The sequence below is a fragment of the Festucalex cinctus genome, chromosome 10, assembly GCF_051991245.1.
Source record: "Festucalex cinctus isolate MCC-2025b chromosome 10, RoL_Fcin_1.0, whole genome shotgun sequence".
NCBI classification, from domain to species: domain Eukaryota; kingdom Metazoa; phylum Chordata; class Actinopteri; order Syngnathiformes; family Syngnathidae; genus Festucalex; species Festucalex cinctus.
Window position 1 is genome coordinate 1,979,485 of NC_135420.1, and position 19,836 is coordinate 1,999,320.

Here is a 19,836-nt window from a genome sequence, read left to right on the forward strand (position 1 = left end):
TTGATGTCCTTTGATGAAACAATAAAAATGATCGATCGGAGGTCAAGAGGTCACGATCAAAGGCCTATGATGACGTAAGATGAAAGGGTAAAAATGAGGGACCGGAGGTCAAGAGGTCACGATCAAAGACTTTTTTTTTTTTGATGTAAGGAAAAACGTTAAAAATAATAGGATTTCAAAGAGAGGCGTGCTCCTGGTTGTCCGTGCTGTGTGTTCGTGTGCAACATGTGGATGAGGGGAGGGGAGGGTGGAAAGGAAATGGCCGCCGAGGAGTGGGGGCCCGTGCTGTGTAGCGTGTGTAGCGTGATGAAAAATGAATCGACCGTGATAACCCTCTAAGGAGGAGGACCTCCCGGAGATGATAGAGACCCGCTTTTGATAAAATGAAGCGCCGTGGTAGGCCTCTGATTCTTCCCGTGAGAGAGGAATTGGGGGGTGTCAAGGTCAAAAGATCGCTGTCATATTTTAAAAAGGAGATGTGACTTACCTCTTTGTTCGTCGGGGCATATGGTCAGGAGGAAAGCGGTAGATAAACAAAAAAAAATAGGTGGGAATGACGATTGTTTTATGAGCTTTTTTTTCTTTTTTCTTCCTTCCAGATGTTAAAAAACATACGCGCGCATACACAGACTTGTATTGGAATAAGATGTATGAATAAAAGCAGACTTGTATTGAAATAAGATGTATGAATAAAAGAATGAAAAAGAATGACGAAGGCTCGACTCTTTCTTTTTTTTTAAAAAGGAAAAAAAAATATGTAGGAGGGGCTTTTCGATACAGACATTTCTGTAAGAGTGAATCTAACACATTCATACCTTGAGATCTGGAGAGAGACGGGGCGAATTATGATTATGGAAACATTCGTGACATTGCAAGTCCGACATCTTTTAAAACCAAGAATTGGACCGCAGCAGCTCTTTTTACGGAGATTTCAACGGCCTACAAAGGAGACGCTGGAAGTACGCTGGGCCCTGGATGAAAAAACTTCATGGGGGTATCGATTTTATTATAAAATCGGAGAGGTTTCATTTTTTATGGAATACGATGGGAATGATAATATTTTTCCAAACGGTCCGTTTACACTGAATTCTAACGACTGGGCCGTGTTGAATGAACTTATCCCGAAAGTCATAAGAGATTTTATTCTTTCTTATACAGAAGGCGGGGAATTAATATTTACTTGGCTATCGCGTACCTCGAATTTTGGACGGTGGTATTTTAGAGTGATGATTGAACATTGTAATATGCTGAATCGTGAAAACACCACAAGACCTCGGGTAATGAAATCGTTGGAATCGGCCGACTATGACCAGCAAGTAATGAAACAACATCAAGATGAGAATGCGGAACAGAGTTTGGATGATGAGGATGAGGAAGAGGAGAAAAGGGGACTCTGCATGACCCCTGTAGATAAATGTAAAAATCCTGATCATTTTTATCTTACGTTAGAATGCTTTAATACTGAATGCGGGGTGTTCTATCGACTTCTTACCATCCCATTGTGTGAATGGGACGAGAAGATACGACTTAAGGAATCTATCAAGATTACTGAACTCTTTTATTCTTGTCGTCAATGGGTTAATTTTGTAGGCACGAAAAAACCCTTGATATTTGAATAGCGGCCCTTTTAGAAAAAACTCCTCCTCATCCCTCAAACACACTTTGAACCAGCATCCCCCCTCCTCCTCCGCCCCCTTCTCTCCCTTCCTTGTGTCAAATGAAGCAGCCTCCCCCCTCCTCCTCCCCCTTCTCTACCTTCCTCGTGTCAAATGAACCCCACCGCCCGCAAGAGCCCTCAAGATCCCTCCCACCCTTTCTTGCAGCCGTCTTTTCACTCATATAAGGAGAGACGCATCAGCTGTTGCTGGACAGAAACTTTGTTCTCCGAGAAAAAGTTTTTTTTTTTCTACCTCTTTTTTTTAAAAAAAAAATGTCTCGACCCAACGCGCTGCCTGTGAGACGCGCTTTGTTTGAGGACAAAGTATCCGTCGCTGTGCAAACAGATGCTTGGCCCGCTGATAGAGTATCGGTCGGCGTTCAGACAGCGTACGAGGATCCGATTCTCATTGAATGTTCGGACGATGAAGGATGCGTGATGGACGACGCATGCGCCGTGGGTTCAACATCCGAAGATGGCGGAGCGACTTCAGGGACGCTTATTGCGGAAGCTGCTTTGGAGACGCCACCCAGCGAGGCCGCACCGACCGGTGACAAGGAGACGACCTTCGAGGCCGCACCGACCTTCGAGGCCGCACCGACCGGTGACAAGGAGACGACCTTCGTGGAAGCTGTTTTGCAACGCTGCTTTCGCGACTCCGCATCAAACGATGATGAAGAAGCTTCGTCGGAGTATGATGGAGAAGATATCGATGAGATTATAGCGTGTGAAAATGCTAATTTTGCTACCGATCATTCGATTGATGACAATCGGTCGAATGCGTGTGTTGGAGTACCGGCTGATGAAGAAACGGATGTGGAGTTTGACAATGAGGAATACGGACAGGCTAATTTAGCCGCCGATCATTCGTTTGATGACCATCAATCGACGGCGGGTGATAAAAGGGCAGCGCGCATGGAAGATGGCGCCGGAGGAGATTTTAATGGTCTTATTCCTCCGATGACTCCGCCTAATTCACCCGCTAGCGACAACGCTGAGGCGTCAACTCCGAGACGCGCGCTGCTCCGACCCCGTCAGCCGTACATCTGTGATGAAGATTTGACGGCGGTGATCGACGCTGCAGAGGCCATTCCACATCGGTCAATCGAGGAAGAAAAGTTATTTTGGAATTATCCCCCTAACGAATGGGTGAATGATGGTTCTTATGATTGTATTAAGCAAACAGTGAGTTACATGTTGAGGTTTGCGATGATGAAATATGCTAAAGAAATCTGTGTAGGCTGTAACACCGAGCATTTGATGCAGCCTAGACATTCATGCATCTTTTCTGAACAAGAATCTTTCTATCTCGCTAGAAATTTTTCAGGAATCGAAGCTACACTTTTTAACGGCCGATTCATCTCTACCATCCAACGTGTGCTGAAATTGATGAAATATCCAGGAAATATCAACACGATTACAGCAGCAACACGACACATCTTGATTGATTATGCTCATGAGTCTGACGTGTTTGACCGTATTGAAGAAGTAACACACAGAGGCTGGAGAGGTTCATTTCTCCCTAGAACAATAGATCTGATCTACACCTGGTATACTTTGTAAAAAAAAAAAAAAAAAATGGGTAATCTTTTCCGAAAGTTGACTATTCGCTATTACGGCGTGCATAATTGGGCAGAAATTTTAGAGAGATCGATTCTGTACGCGCCCGATAGCGATGTGTCTCTTGAAAAAATGTCATCTGTTATGCAAAAAGTGAGATCTTTGTCAAATGCGTTGTTTAATGAGCCGTGGGATTCTGTTGTACGAAATGTGATTGAAATGGATCAAGCCAATATATCTTTAACAATTGAATCGATTTTAAATGTTTGGTGCAACGATGATGTGAATGTGGGGCATTTGGCAGCGATCATGACTTTGTATGTTGATTGTGCAAAGTACAAAATAGAAAAAAATCTCCCCTTGAACCTGTCTGAGGATTTGAATAAATTTCAACGTGTTATCGAGTTAAAAGTACAACCCCATGTGTTATTCCACTTGCTTAGTCATATTAATTCTTAGCTAAAGTTGCATGTTTTTTCTTTTTATATGAAAGTGTTGTATATCTTTATATGTAACCGTTTTTTATATGAAAGTGTTGTATATCTTCATATGTAACCGTTTTGCAAATTAAAAAAACAAATGCGTCCGTCTCTTTTCAATATGTATTGGTTCACAAAAAAATCTTACTATCAGACTCTGACAGCAGGTTTGTACAACCACACGCGCACAAAGGTCACCAAAGGTCACCCCAGGTCTCCACATCCACACCCTCCCCCACAGACAATCACAACTTTGTACAAAAGCACAACGTCCCCCACAGACAACCACAACTTTGTACAAAAGCACAACGTTACCATCTATTGACAAATAAAGGTATAACAATCACACACAAAGGTCACCAAAGGTCACCCCGGGTCTCCGCATCCATATCCTCCCCCACAGACAACCACAACTTTGTACAAAAGCACAACGTTACCATCTATTGACAAATAAAGGTAGTGCTACGTGTTATAATTTCTGTCTATACGATTTTCATCGAATGTCTCTATGTATTTTTGTTGTTGTTTAAGTTTTTGAGCTGTTGTATATAAGATTGCGTTGTATATAAGAATTTTACCCTCTCTCACGTTTTTTGTGATATTTTAAAAAAACTATTAAATATACTGGGTTTTTTTTTTGTTTTTCTTAAACTGATTTATGAAAAGGACTTGTAATCACAAACGTTTTTTTTTTAAACAGTAACTGATTGAGGAGGAGGAGGAGGAGGAGGAGGAGGAGGGGGGAGGCTGGTTCAAAGTGCGCATGTGTGCATGCGTGTGTAGGGGCGTCTGTGTTTTTTTTTTCCTAGGGGAGTAGTAAAACAGCCTTTGAAAGTGTTTGTTATACGATGCTTCGGTCTGAAGTGTACTACTTTGTAGGCGCTTACAAATAATTTTATACATTCTTTTTTAAAAAGAGAGAAATGTAGGTATGAATGTTCGAGCCTGTTAAAATACAGCGAACTTTATACTTGATTTAGACCTTATTCTTTAATTTACTAGGGCAAGTCTGTGTTTTTTTTCCTAGGGGAGTAGTAAAACAGCCTTTGAAAGTGTTTGTTATACGATGCTTCGGTCTGAAGTGTACTACTTTGTAGGCGCTTACAAATAATTTTATACATTCTTTTTTAAAAAGAGAGAAATGTAGGTATGAATGTTCGAGCCTGTTAAAATACAGCGAACTTTATACTTGATTTAGACCTTATTCTTTAATTTACTAGGGCAAGTCTGTGTTTTTTTCCTAGGGGAGTAGTAAAACAGCCTTTGAAAGTGTTTGTTATACGATGCTTCGGTCTGAAGTGTACTACTTTGTAGTCGCTTACAAATAATTTTATACATTCTTTTTTAAAAAGAGAGAAAATGTAGGTATGAATGTTCGAGCCTGTTAAAATGCAGCGAACTTTATACTTGATTTAGACCTTATTCTTTAATTTACTAGGGCAATGTATTGTAGGGATCATACTTTTTGAAATCTTTGTATTCGAAATAAGAGATCCGAAGTCTTTGTGAGTTTTTTTCTTTTAAATATTTAGAATTACCTCTTGTTAATTTAGCCTATAAGATATTATTGAATATGATAGTCTGCAAGATTAGCTATGCTAAATCACCCCCTGGGGCTAAAACACAAAACTACAAGATTTAACCAGAGCGTAGCAATCTACCGCGAGAATCTTTTTAATCTTATAGCTGCTCTTTGCAATTTACCTAAACATATCGTGAACAAACGTGTATCTTGTCTGACTATGAGAGATTTAACTTTTGATTGAACGATTTATTTTTCCCTACGAATCGCGCTTACTGTTTGAAGGTACGCGTAGGTAAACAATTTTTTACACATCGGGACTCTTTAATTTACCTACTACGAGAATACGCAAAGTCTAACCAGTAAGGCCGGAGGCAGGACTCGATCTCACAACCCTCTTATGCTAAGAAGTCAGCTAACGTACCGCCCCTGATTGTGAAATAACGGCTGCTATATTACTTAATTTGATTGAATAATATTATTTAAGACGTCTAACGCTTTAAAACAGCGACATCATTCCAACAAAAATATTATTCGTACTATATTGTTTTTTAAAATAGCTTCTGAGTTCTCATAATAGATGCCCGATGACGCTATTTTATACCTTTATGTTTTTCTTACCGGTATGATTAACTTGTATTACATTTATGACGTCTCGCTATCATCTTAAAACACATCTCTGACAAAAAAACAAAACAAAACAAAAACAAAAAAACAAAACAAAAACATCTATCTTTATATCGTTTTAAGACGGCCGGTGTATTTTGTACAAATAATATATGGATACTTATTGATTTCTGATCAATTTTTACTCGTACATTTATCTGCTTTTGCTTTTAAGGGTATGTTAGTTACTTGTATATGAGTGTATATTCTAACTTTCTCATTCACTTCTTGGTTCTATTCCATCACCCCTGCGAGACCGGACACATGTACTTCTTTCACTTCATCCAATGTTTGAGTGGCTTACATCATCTCAGCAGGCTGAGACGGAGCAGTGAATCTCTTGAACAGTGACCCCTCCTTGCCCAAATTGCGACAGACTGACTGACACGTAACACTTTAGTGCGAAGCACGGAGCACTTTCTTTTGTTCTTTATTATTATTAGTTAGCCGGAATTGTTTTTGGTATTTATTTATTATTATTTATTATTTTTAGTATTTGTTATGTATGTTCTTTTTTTTTATGTTTATTGGTTTAATGCCTGTTTGTTTGTTTTTTTAACTTGCCCCTCGAGGACAAATAAAGCGTTTTTGAATTGGATTGAATATTTAAATACTTGTGGTATTTACTCATTTTTAAGTTATTTGGTTTACTTTGTATCATTTTAAGGTGTATGATTTATTTTATGTTAATCATATGCGGATACTTATTTACACATCTACTTCTTATTCATTTCAGATCAATTTTTATTTTGTATATTTACCTACTTTTGATATTAAGTTTACGATGGCGATGGCTCAGGCTGTTTGAAGGCTCTGTATAAATAAAAACTTGAGTTAGTTAGGTACTGTTTTTTATATATAAAGTCAAATGAATACCTTTATGAAACTTTTTAGTTCTCCTTACGGTTTACTATGAAATATTTCAAAATACTCGAATCAAGGAGACTCTCTGACTTTCATTTTTAAAAAAATCTGTTGTTTTAGCGCCACCAACCTTTTTTTTTTTTTTTTTTTTTTTGTCTTAAAAAGAGAAACTAAAGAACTCTTTATCACTAGAAGTTTGATAGTTTTTTATTCCTACCCGTCCCCCACTTCCGCGCTCCGACGGAGGTCTAAAACTCGATAAGAAAACAAATGACAAACATGATTTTAATCCACACAGATATATTTTTTATTTAGTTACATGGGACGTCAACAAAAAGACATGATTCTAAAAAGGTGATACATTATAAAGCACATCAAATAAAACACAGGGGCGCACCTTGCTTTCAATAACAGTTTGGAAGTTTTTCAATTCATTTTTTAGATTAAAAGACTCGTCGTTGTCGTGACAATATTTAGCACAGTCAATAAACAAGGTCATGACGGTCACCAAATGTCTTTCGAAAAAGATTCCCCATCTCACAGGTACCAATCTGCGATCAGATCTAGCTGTTCACGGCTCAGTCCTCCGTCCCAACAGTTATCGAGAACGACCTTAATTCTGTCTAACACCATACGCTCATGAACGTAGTCGTGTAGCACAAATTCTACGATGCGTCGGACTTCCTCGGTAGTCGTCTCACGGTGGGTTATGGTTAAGATACGATGAATCGTTGACAGAAAACGTCCGTTACATAGTAGTTTCACGATACCGTCAAAATTTCTAGCAAGATAATACGGTTCCCGATCATAAAATAAGCAAGGATGTCTTAATTGGCTCGGTAATTTTAAATCACATCCGTAGCAATTCTCACTGCTATATTTATGGATAGCGCTCATTAACATATAGCTAACAGTCTCTGGTTAATCTCCTCAAAGGTCGTCAAACGTTCGCGATGTTAGTTTTTTTTCTTGAAGGGGGAGCGGTTAAATACTTTTATGAGCTCGAGACCCCCACAGGGGGCGTAGATTTTCAAAAAAAAAAAAAAAAGGTTGGTGGCGCTAAAACAACAGATTTTTTTAAAAATGAAAGTCAGAGAGTCTCCTTGATTCGAGTATTTTGAAATATTTCATAGTAAACCGTAAGGAGAACTAAAAAGTTTCATAAAGGTATTCATTTGACTTTATATATAAAAAACAGTACCTAACTAACTCAAGTTTTTATTTATACAGAGCCTTCAAACAGCCTGAGCCATCGCCATCGTAAACTTAATATCAAAAGTAGGTAAATATACAAAATAAAAATTGATCTGAAATGAATAAGAAGTAGATGTGTAAATAAGTATCCGCATATGATTAACATAAAATAAATCATACACCTTAAAATGATACAAAGTAAACCAAATAACTTAAAAATGAGTAAATACCACAAGTATTTAAATATTCAATCCAATTCAAAAACGCTTTATTTGTCCTCGAGGGGCAAGTTAAAAAAAACAAACAAACAGGCATTAAACCAATAAACATAAAAAAAAAGAACATACATAACAAATACTAAAAATAATAAATAATAATAAATAAATACCAAAAACAATTCCGGCTAACTAATAATAATAAAGAACAAAAGAAAGTGCTCCGTGCTTCGCACTAAAGTGTTACGTGTCAGTCAGTCTGTCGCAATTTGGGCAAGGAGGGGTCACTGTTCAAGAGATTCACTGCTCCGTCTCAGCCTGCTGAGATGATGTAAGCCACTCAAACATTGGATGAAGTGAAAGAAGTACATGTGTCCGGTCTCGCAGGGGTGATGGAATAGAACCAAGAAGTGAATGAGAAAGTTAGAATATACACTCATATACAAGTAACTAACATACCCTTAAAAGCAAAAGCAGATAAATGTACGAGTAAAAATTGATCAGAAATCAATAAGTATCCATATATTATTTGTACAAAATACACCGGCCGTCTTAAAACGATATAAAGATAGATGTTTTTGTTTTGTTTTTTTGTTTTTGTTTTGTTTTGTTTTTTTGTCAGAGATGTGTTTTAAGATGATAGCGAGACGTCATAAATGTAATACAAGTTAATCATACCGGTAAGAAAAACATAAAGGTATAAAATAGCGTCATCGGGCATCTATTATGAGAACTCAGAAGCTATTTTAAAAAACAATATAGTACGAATAATATTTTTGTTGGAATGATGTCGCTGTTTTAAAGCGTTAGACGTCTTAAATAATATTATTCAATCAAATTAAGTAATATAGCAGCCGTTATTTCACAATCAGGGGCGGTACGTTAGCTGACTTCTTAGCATAAGAGGGTTGTGAGATCGAGTCCTGCCTCCGGCCTTACTGGTTAGACTTTGCGTATTCTCGTAGTAGGTAAATTAAAGAGTCCCGATGTGTAAAAAATTGTTTACCTACGCGTACCTTCAAACAGTAAGCGCGATTCGTAGGGAAAAATAAATCGTTCAATCAAAAGTTAAATCTCTCATAGTCAGACAAGATACACGTTTGTTCACGATATGTTTAGGTAAATTGCAAAGAGCAGCTATAAGATTAAAAAGATTCTCGCGGTAGATTGCTACGCTCTGGTTAAATCTTGTAGTTTTGTGTTTTAGCCCCAGGGGGTGATTTAGCATAGCTAATCTTGCAGACTATCATATTCAATAATATCTTATAGGCTAAATTAACAAGAGGTAATTCTAAATATTTAAAAGAAAAAAACTCACAAAGACTTCGGATCTCTTATTTCGAATACAAAGATTTCAAAAAGTATGATCCCTACAATACATTGCCCTAGTAAATTAAAGAATAAGGTCTAAATCAAGTATAAAGTTCGCTGCATTTTAACAGGCTCGAACATTCATACCTACATTTTCTCTCTTTTTAAAAAAGAATGTATAAAATTATTTGTAAGCGACTACAAAGTAGTACACTTCAGACCGAAGCATCGTATAACAAACACTTTCAAAGGCTGTTTTACTACTCCCCTAGGAAAAAAACACAGACTTGCCCTAGTAAATTAAAGAATAAGGTCTAAATCAAGTATAAAGTTCGCTGTATTTTAACAGGCTCGAACATTCATACCTACATTTCTCTCTTTTTAAAAAAGAATGTATAAAATTATTTGTAAGCGCCTACAAAGTAGTACACTTCAGACCGAAGCATCGTATAACAAACACTTTCAAAGGCTGTTTTACTACTCCCCTAGGAAAAAAAACACAGACTTGCCCTAGTAAATTAAAGAATAAGGTCTAAATCAAGTATAAAGTTCGCTGTATTTTAACAGGCTCGAACATTCATACCTACATTTCTCTCTTTTTAAAAAAGAATGTATAAAATTATTTGTAAGCGCCTACAAAGTAGTACACTTCAGACCGAAGCATCGTATAACAAACACTTTCAAAGGCTGTTTTACTACTCCCCTAGGAAAAAAAAAACACAGACGCCCCTACACACGCATGCACACATGCGCACTTTGAACCAGCCTCCCCCCTCCTCCTCCTCCTCCTCCTCCTCCTCCTCAATCAGTTACTGTTTAAAAAAAAAACGTTTGTGATTACAAGTCCTTTTCATAAATCAGTTTAAGAAAAACAAAAAAAAAACCCAGTATATTTAATAGTTTTTTTAAAATATCACAAAAAACGTGAGAGAGGGTAAAATTCTTATATACAACGCAATCTTATATACAACAGCTCAAAAACTTAAACAACAACAAAAATACATAGAGACATTCGATGAAAATCGTATAGACAGAAATTATAACACGTAGCACTACCTTTATTTGTCAATAGATGGTAACGTTGTGCTTTTGTACAAAGTTGTGGTTGTCTGTGGGGGAGGATATGGATGCGGAGACCCGGGGTGACCTTTGGTGACCTTTGTGTGTGATTGTTATACCTTTATTTGTCAATAGATGGTAACGTTGTGCTTTTGTACAAAGTTGTGGTTGTCTGTGGGGGACGTTGTGCTTTTGTACAAAGTTGTGATTGTCTGTGGGGGAGGGTGTGGATGTGGAGACCTGGGGTGACCTTTGGTGACCTTTGTGCGCGTGTGGTTGTACAAACCTGCTGTCAGAGTCTGATAGTAAGATTTTTTTGTGAACCAATACATATTGAAAAGAGACGGACGCATTTGTTTTTTTAATTTGCAAAACGGTTACATATGAAGATATACAACACTTTCATATAAAAAACGGTTACATATAAAGATATACAACACTTTCATATAAAAAGAAAAAACATGCAACTTTAGCTAAGAATTAATATGACTAAGCAAGTGGAATAACACATGGGGTTGTACTTTTAACTCGATAACACGTTGAAATTTATTCAAATCCTCAGACAGGTTCAAGGGGAGATTTTTTTCTATTTTGTACTTTGCACAATCAACATACAAAGTCATGATCGCTGCCAAATGCCCCACATTCACATCATCGTTGCACCAAACATTTAAAATCGATTCAATTGTTAAAGATATATTGGCTTGATCCATTTCAATCACATTTCGTACAACAGAATCCCACGGCTCATTAAACAACGCATTTGACAAAGATCTCACTTTTTGCATAACAGATGACATTTTTTCAAGAGACACATCGCTATCGGGCGCGTACAGAATCGATCTCTCTAAAATTTCTGCCCAATTATGCACGCCGTAATAGCGAATAGTCAACTTTCGGAAAAGATTACCCATTTTTTTTTTTTTTTTTTACAAAGTATACCAGGTGTAGATCAGATCTATTGTTCTAGGGAGAAATGAACCTCTCCAGCCTCTGTGTGTTACTTCTTCAATACGGTCAAACACGTCAGACTCATGAGCATAATCAATCAAGATGTGTCGTGTTGCTGCTGTAATCGTGTTGATATTTCCTGGATATTTCATCAATTTCAGCACACGTTGGATGGTAGAGATGAATCGGCCGTTAAAAAGTGTAGCTTCGATTCCTGAAAAATTTCTAGCGAGATAGAAAGATTCTTGTTCAGAAAAGATGCATGAATGTCTAGGCTGCATCAAATGCTCGGTGTTACAGCCTACACAGATTTCTTTAGCATATTTCATCATCGCAAACCTCAACATGTAACTCACTGTTTGCTTAATACAATCATAAGAACCATCATTCACCCATTCGTTAGGGGGATAATTCCAAAATAACTTTTCTTCCTCGATTGACCGATGTGGAATGGCCTCTGCAGCGTCGATCACCGCCGTCAAATCTTCATCACAGATGTACGGCTGACGGGGTCGGAGCAGCGCGCGTCTCGGAGTTGACGCCTCAGCGTTGTCGCTAGCGGGTGAATTAGGCGGAGTCATCGGAGGAATAAGACCATTAAAATCTCCTCCGGCGCCATCTTCCATGCGCGCTGCCCTTTTATCACCCGCCGTCGATTGATGGTCATCAAACGAATGATCGGCGGCTAAATTAGCCTGTCCGTATTCCTCATTGTCAAACTCCACATCCGTTTCTTCATCAGCCGGTACTCCAACACACGCATTCGACCGATTGTCATCAATCGAATGATCGGTAGCAAAATTAGCATTTTCACACGCTATAATCTCATCGATATCTTCTCCATCATACTCCGACGAAGCTTCTTCATCATCGTTTGATGCGGAGTCGCGAAAGCAGCGTTGCAAAACAGCTTCCACGAAGGTCGTCTCCTTGTCACCGGTCGGTGCGGCCTCGAAGGTCGGTGCGGCCTCGAAGGTCGTCTCCTTGTCACCGGTCGGTGCGGCCTCGCTGGGTGGCGTCTCCAAAGCAGCTTCCGCAATAAGCGTCCCTGAAGTCGCTCCGCCATCTTCGGATGTTGAACCCACGGCGCATGCGTCGTCCATCACGCATCCTTCATCGTCCGAACATTCAATGAGAATCGGATCCTCGTACGCTGTCTGAACGCCGACCGATACTCTATCAGCGGGCCAAGCATCTGTTTGCACAGCGACGGATACTTTGTCCTCAAACAAAGCGCGTCTCACAGGCAGCGCGTTGGGTCGAGACATTTTTTTTTTAAAAAAAAGAGGTAGAAAAAAAAAAACTTTTTCTCGGAGAACAAAGTTTCTGTCCAGCAACAGCTGATGCGTCTCTCCTTATATGAGTGAAAAGACGGCTGCAAGAAAGGGTGGGAGGGATCTTGAGGGCTCTTGCGGGCGGTGGGGTTCATTTGACACGAGGAAGGTAGAGAAGGGGGAGGAGGAGGGGGGAGGCTGCTTCATTTGACACAAGGAAGGGAGAGAAGGGGGCGGAGGAGGAGGGGGGATGCTGGTTCAAAGTGTGTTTGAGGGATGAGGAGGAGTTTTTTCTAAAAGGGCCGCTATTCAAATATCAAGGGTTTTTTCGTGCCTACAAAATTAACCCATTGACGACAAGAATAAAAGAGTTCAGTAATCTTGATAGATTCCTTAAGTCGTATCTTCTCGTCCCATTCACACAATGGGATGGTAAGAAGTCGATAGAACACCCCGCATTCAGTATTAAAGCATTCTAACGTAAGATAAAAATGATCAGGATTTTTACATTTATCTACAGGGGTCATGCAGAGTCCCCTTTTCTCCTCTTCCTCATCCTCATCATCCAAACTCTGTTCCGCATTCTCATCTTGATGTTGTTTCATTACTTGCTGGTCATAGTCGGCCGATTCCAACGATTTCATTACCCGAGGTCTTGTGGTGTTTTCACGATTCAGCATATTACAATGTTCAATCATCACTCTAAAATACCACCGTCCAAAATTCGAGGTACGCGATAGCCAAGTAAATATTAATTCCCCGCCTTCTGTATAAGAAAGAATAAAATCTCTTATGACTTTCGGGATAAGTTCATTCAACACGGCCCAGTCGTTAGAATTCAGTGTAAACGGACCGTTTGGAAAAATATTATCATTCCCATCGTATTCCATAAAAAATGAAACCTCTCCGATTTTATAATAAAATCGATACCCCCATGAAGTTTTTTCATCCAGGGCCCAGCGTACTTCCAGCGTCTCCTTTGTAGGCCGTTGAAATCTCCGTAAAAAGAGCTGCTGCGGTCCAATTCTTGGTTTTAAAAGATGTCGGACTTGCAATGTCACGAATGTTTCCATAATCATAATTCGCCCCGTCTCTCTCCAGATCTCAAGGTATGAATGTGTTAGATTCACTCTTACAGAAATGTCTGTATCGAAAAGCCCCTCCTACATATTTTTTTTTCCTTTTTAAAAAAAAAGAAAGAGTCGAGCCTTCGTCATTCTTTTTCATTCTTTTATTCATACATCTTATTTCAATACAAGTCTGCTTTTATTCATACATCTTATTCCAATACAAGTCTGTGTATGCGCGCGTATGTTTTTTAACATCTGGAAGGAAGAAAAAAGAAAAAAAAGCTCATAAAACAATCGTCATTCCCACCTATTTTTTTTTGTTTATCTACCGCTTTCCTCCTGACCATATGCCCCGACGAACAAAGAGGTAAGTCACATCTCCTTTTTAAAATATGACAGCGATCTTTTGACCTTGACACCCCCCAATTCCTCTCTCACGGGAAGAATCAGAGGCCTACCACGGCGCTTCATTTTATCAAAAGCGGGTCTCTATCATCTCCGGGAGGTCCTCCTCCTTAGAGGGTTATCACGGTCGATTCATTTTTCATCACGCTACACACGCTACACAGCACGGGCCCCCACTCCTCGGCGGCCATTTCCTTTCCACCCTCCCCTCCCCTCATCCACATGTTGCACACGAACACACAGCACGGACAACCAGGAGCACGCCTCTCTTTGAAATCCTATTATTTTTAACGTTTTTCCTTACATCAAAAAAAAAAAAGTCTTTGATCGTGACCTCTTGACCTCCGGTCCCTCATTTTTACCCTTTCATCTTACGTCATCATAGGCCTTTGATCGTGACCTCTTGACCTCCGATCGATCATTTTTATTGTTTCATCAAAGGACATCAAAGGACATCAAAGGACATCAAAGCCGGACATCAAAGCGAATTAGGTCGTAAATCATTCTTATGATCGCAACGGACTAAAACGGGCGCGCCTTACTCTCTTATGGACACAACCCAAACAGAGATACTAACTGTTGGAATTGGAGCAGAAGGTTGGAATTAGAGCAGAAGGATTGTAATAATCTTAGACTGTTAGATTTACTCTTTATTACAAAATCAATAAAACGACATAATTCTTTTAAAAACCCAATGATAGCCGCCACCCTGACTGCCTGGTGGAAGGCATTAGAAATTACAAACTCCCAATTGGCGCCCTGTGGGCTCTCTCCCATTTGGCATAACCCCGACTTTCAACTTAATAATCAGTCGTTCCATTTAAGCTTATGGGAGCAGAAAGGAATTACACACCTTCATCATCTTTTCTCAGATAATAAGTTTATATCGTATACAAACTTGGTCCAGAAATATGAAATAAAAAAGGGAAATTTCTTACATTATCTGCAAGTTAAAAATATGGTTAAGAAACAAATCCCAACACTTCAGGATACGCTCCAACTGCCTGTCTTAGCTAAAGATATTATAAAGCTTTCTCCAACAACAATAAAGAAAATATCAAAAATATATAAGTTATTTTTATACACAAATAAAACGTATTTACCGACTTTAAAATGGGAAAAAGACTTGTCTATAGTTCCGGAACCAGACTTTTGGACCCAAATCTGTGAAAATGTATTTAAAATGACCAAACAGACAAATTTGCAACTTATCCAATATAAGATACTTCATAGAACATATATTACACAATATATGATGAAAAAAATGGGACTCTCTGACTCCGACATTTGTCTCCAGTGCTCACAAAACACTGCCGATACTTATCTTCATGCTTTATGGTCATGTACTCCAGTGCTGCATTTCTGGACTAAAATCTTGGAAAAGCTCGCTGATATATTAAACTGTAGGCTTCCTTTATCTCCAAGATTGTGTTTACTAGGTGACTTAACAATAACTGAGCTACCATGTAAACAATCCCAATCTATATTTATAGCCCTTACTATTGCTAAAAAAATAATCCTTGTCAATTGGAAAAATAAACAATCTCTAAATATCGACCACTGGTTAAACTTACTAATAAATTATATCTCAATGGAAAAAATCTCTGCCTTAAATAAAAATCAAGTATCAAGATTTAAACAAATATGGTCTATGTACATAGAATATTTTAATCTTAATTTGGCAACTTAATCCTGCCAAGATTCTGCCTGTTAACGAGAGCCACCACATCGTTACAACTTCTGTTTTCGCTGCTTCTGTATTTGGTATTTTGTATCTGATTGTTTTTATTTTTATATAGTCAGGAACCTAGTTGCTGCTAGTGGGCTCGAGCATACCACACTATACGACACTATACTCACTAACTCCTTAAGAGTTATTTCTAGTGGGCACTAAGCATCAACACTTGGTGTTACTGCATGCTAATTAGTCAATTTTCTTGATGCCGTCCCCCGTGGTCGGGCGGGGGTGGTTCTGCCCCCACCCCCCCGTTGTCTGCTCGGTAGCGGTTGCGTCTTGGCCGCTCCCTGGGCCCCCTGTGGGGTGCGGTGTTGGGGTGCTTTCCCTGGTGCCCGGGGCGGCGCCGTCCCGGCGCGGTCCGCTGCTCCGTGCCCGGCGGCGCGGTTCGGGGCGGGTGGGCCTCTGGTGTGCCCCGTGGCTCCCTCTCCCCTCCCCCTTCCTCCCCCCCGTCGCCTCTCCCTCCTCGCCTCCTCCCGCCCATCCTCCTCTGCCTCCCGGTCCCTTTTCCCTTGTCGCCCTCCCTCCTCCTCCCCCCCCCCCCCCCCTCCTGCCCTGCAGCCGCCCTTTCGCCTTCTTGTCGTCTTCCCCCCGCTTCCCCCTCCCCCCTTCCCTGTCTGCCCCCCGCCCCCTCCCCCTCCCTCTCCCTGGGCCTGGGGCTCCCTCCCCGGCCCGGGCGTCGGGCTACGGGGGCCGGGCGGGGGTTTGAGGCCTGCCCCACTCCGGTAGAACTCCTGGCGCCCCGGGCGGGCTCCGGTGGCCGGTGGGCTGTCCAGTAGCCCTGCTGCGCTGGCGGTCCGCCTATTGTGGTGCCTGGGGGGTTGGGTGTTGGGGGTCGGGGTGTGTTCGGGGGTTTGGGGGCCGGGGGTGGTGGGGCCTGGGTCGTGGTGGGTGACGGGTTTGGGTGGGGTGCGGGGGGGTCGTGGGGGGATGGGGGCTGGGGACCGGTGGGGTGCTGTGGGGGCCCGCTGGGCCTCGTTCTGCGGCCTTGGGCTCGGGGGTGTGGGCCGGGGCTGGGGCGGGGATGTTCCGGGCGTCTGGGTCGGCTCGCCGACCGGTGTCCGCTCGGGTGGCTTGGGGGTGGCCTTGGTGCTGCCGCGGCCTGGGGATTTCGGGGGGGGGGGGTTGGGGCGGTGCTCGCTTTGCTGGACCGTGGTTGACGGCTTCTTTCTTTGGTGGTGGTCCTTATGCATGCCAGGTCCGTCGCACCAGCATCTACTGAAACTCAACAGAAGTAGCCTCTCCCTCCCACAGCCCCTTGAATCAGTGGGTGCTGGTGTCTGTGGATCTCACTTTGCTTTATCTATCCTTCCCTCCTTCCTCTCTTTAGTTTTTCCTCTGGTCACTTGAGATCTCAATTTATTGGAAGTTTGAGGTTTCTGGGGTTGGCATAAGACTCTGGTTTTGTAACCACGCAGGAGGGGTTTTGTTGGTGCTGGATTTCACTTTGATGGATTGGATGTACTGGCTTCTATGGATCTCACTCTGCCTTATCGATCCTTCCCTCCTTCCTCTCTTTAGTTTTTCCTCTGGTCTCTTGAGATCTCGCTAAATTTGCTGGAATTTAGAGGCTTCCGGGGTTGGCGTAAGACTTTGATTTTGTAATCATGGGGAAGGCAGGAAGTGTTTGGTCGGTGCTGGATTTCACTTTGATTTATCTTTCTTTTCTCTTTATTTTTTTCTGACCTTTTCTCTGGTCTCCTGACCATTTAAACCTCACGACTCTGGCAAGATTCTGAAGTACCTGGTTAAGGCGAAGGGTAATGGGATATTTATAAGGCTTTAGGTGAATTAATGAGTATAAATTTATACGTATTTGCACGCACACGCACGCACGCGCACGCACGCAAACGCACGCACGCAAACGCACGCACGCAAACGCACGCACACACACACACACAAAAAAAAAGAGCAATGATGATAAGACGTTGAATCGGTAAGACTACCGAATGAACAATTCTGAGCTCTAAAAAAAAAAAAAAAAAAAAAAATATATATATATATATATATATATATATATATATACGATCGTTTGCGGAGAATAAAGAAGGAGAAGAAGAAGAACTAGCTATAACCAGCTATAAAGGGCCCTCGCAGCCCGGGCCACGTTGAGGTACTGGCACGTTGGGGTACTGGCACATTGGGAGCAGAGTTTCTTTGAAAATGGCATAATAAACCTTTACATGTGGATTTTTCTTCTGCCAGGTGTGATGAGTTTGTCAAGCTCAATTGGTTTTGGTGAATGTTAAGATCTAAAAAATCAGTATACTTTTTTATTTTTAGGGAATGAGTTGCCCTGATTTGTATTTTTTTTTAAAGTATATATACACATCATCGCTCGTACTCATTGCACAATGTTGCTGTTATTGTCCGTAGAGGCTATCAAAAATAAATAAAACAAAATAAAAAAGTACGTATGTTTAGATCGGTCTGATGCCAGTGAACATTTTGTGGTGGAAAGTAAAAGAATATTCATAAATGACTTAGTTATCACACTGAGAATGAGTTTACAATTTTTGTAAAAATACCGTAAGTGGGGTATTTTTTTTTTCTGCCTCAAGGGCTAGGTGGCACTGCATATATAACTGAATGTTGTCATAGAGATACCTTCAGGCCTTGACGATAAACATACATGTCAAGTTTGGGATTTTTTGGAGCATGTACCGGGGAGTTATCAAGCATATCCTTTTTCATTGCGAAACGTGTTTACAATTTTTGTAAAAATACCGTAAGTGGGGTATTTTTTTTTCATGCCTCAAGGGCTAGGTGGCGCTGCATATAAACCTGAATGTTGTCATAGAGATACCTTCAGGCCTTGACTATAAACATACATGTAAAGTTGGGGATTTTTTGGAGCATGTACCGGGGAGTTATTAAATATTCTTTTTCAGTGCGAAACACAAACTTTGATGCCCCGCCCTCATCATATAGTATTTCCAAAAGTCAAGATTTTTCCCCCTTTCGTTGGCTCAGGTCTTGGCATGGTCCAGGTCAAGTCTGAAGTCAGTCGGATAAAACGTGTAGGGGAAGTGGGCAAATGTCTGCCCCCTGAAAATGTGCAAAAATCATCAAAAATGGGACATTCAAAAATTCGTAGCTCACTTCCTGTTCATTTTAGCATATGGGTCCAAGAGACTTTTTTGTAGGTCTTGGGCTCCCTTATACACCGAAGAATTTCCAAAGATCTTGCTTAAACGTACAACCGGGGCTGCTTCGTTAACAATTTCTAGGGGGCGCTATTGAGTCATTTTTGTAAAAATAGCACAATCAACAATAAAATATTGCTAATTTTACCAGGCCAGATGTGTGTGCCAAGTTTCATGAGTTTCTGCGCATGTTTAGACCCTCAAAACTGGCGTTTTCTTGGCGAACAGCGCTTAGCCACGCCCACAGCGATTCGCGAAAACTCACAAACTTCGTGTTGTGACATCATGAAGGCCGAAACCCTCATCTGAGCAAATATGAGGTAGGTCCAGTTAATGTGTTTGGAGAAAAACGTAGGAAAAAATTCGGAAGAAAAAAAATTGCCACTAGGTGGACGCATCTGTTGAGGAAGGACGCATCTTTACTTGCTCCTGCACTCGCTCGTGAATCTAACTACTTGTTGATTTTTGCATTGGGATTTTTAACTACATTGTTGCAGAATGCCTGGCGGAAAAAGAGCTGACGAGATTGAGGAGATAAAATCTTCTCTTAAAAAACTCAGTGGAATGGTCGCCGAATTACTTGAAATGAAGAAGAGCATTGAGCCACTTCTTCAGGAAATACAGCAATTGAAGAAAGAGACACAGGAAAAAGATCGACGCATTGTTGCGTTGGAACAAAAAGTGGATGATTTGGAACAAAATCTTCGTATCAACGATGTGATAGTCAC